The 1,014-nt window shown below is 33.2% G+C and overlaps 1 protein-coding gene across 5 annotated transcripts in view; it reads left to right on the top strand.

The window, feature by feature from the left end:
- The window catches only part of LOC107659145 (nuclear factor of activated T-cells 5-like), a 50,416-nt gene that overhangs the window by 20,586 nt on the left and 28,816 nt on the right, over nucleotides 1-1,014 (top strand). The window lies entirely within an intron of this gene.

The following is a 1,014-nucleotide window of genomic DNA, read 5'->3' as shown; positions in this document are numbered from 1 at the left end:
GAACAAAAAAAAAAAAAAAAAAAAAAAAAAATGTGATTGAGATTCAAACAATTTGCACAATTTTGCCAAAAAGTTTGTGATTATATATCAATAACTATCAAGTAAATGAATAAATTAATTAATATACAAATAAATAATAATATGAATATGAATATGAATAATGCAAATATTAAACAAAATAAGAAACTATTGTAATATTTAAAATTGTAAAATTTGAGTATTTAAGAAAAACTATTGTTTTACAGTACTGTACTGTAAAATTGCAATATACCTTTTTATGGCTGTCTTAATTTGTTTGTTTTTCAGCTTTTATTTTGGTGGAAAATAGCTTCTATTGTGTTTACAGCAGCCGATTTATTTGCACTTGCCATTTCAAGTTTGAGAAGATGGTTGGCACATTATATTATAGCGCTTACAGCAACATGAAATTAATTACAGGGATATTTCACCCAAAAATTGCATGGAGCAACATGGAGATTCTGCTAAATTTCTTCTGTTGTGTTACATGGAAAAAGCAAATCTTCTGGGTTTAGAACAACACAAGAAAGAGTAAAACGACTGAACTATCCCTTCTGTGCCAGCATTTGTGTGAAACAGAAGCAGTTTGATGTTATGTGCAGTCACACACACAGATCACGCTGCGTCTGCACTCAGACATTCAGGAACAAACTTTTTAGCGTTACCCCGCAGTTTTATCAACTAAATAGCTTAATCGCTCAAGAGCTACATTATCTTTCTCAACAAGGAGCTGGTAGCATCAAAGCCACGGCTTTACTGTTAATAGAGAAACGCGGCAAAACGGTAGTTATTCATACATACACAGCCTCTCTCTTTCTCTCTCTCACTCATAAATGAACACTTGATGAATGCACTTTTCTGAGAATAGAATATTGAAATGGAGATCGCTAAACTGCAAGCTAACTAGTGTTTTCAGAAAACAAGCGCGTTTATCCACAGTGGAGAGAGCACGCGTACACAGGGTTGCCAGGTTGACAAAGATAAGTAGCACACTTA

Source organism: Sinocyclocheilus anshuiensis, unplaced genomic scaffold (genome assembly GCF_001515605.1).
Source record: "Sinocyclocheilus anshuiensis isolate Anshui unplaced genomic scaffold, SAMN03320099.WGS_v1.1 scaffold87, whole genome shotgun sequence".
NCBI lineage: Eukaryota > Metazoa > Chordata > Actinopteri > Cypriniformes > Cyprinidae > Sinocyclocheilus > Sinocyclocheilus anshuiensis.
Note: the sequence above shows the minus strand (reverse complement) of the source record. Positions and strands in the feature narration are given on the sequence as shown.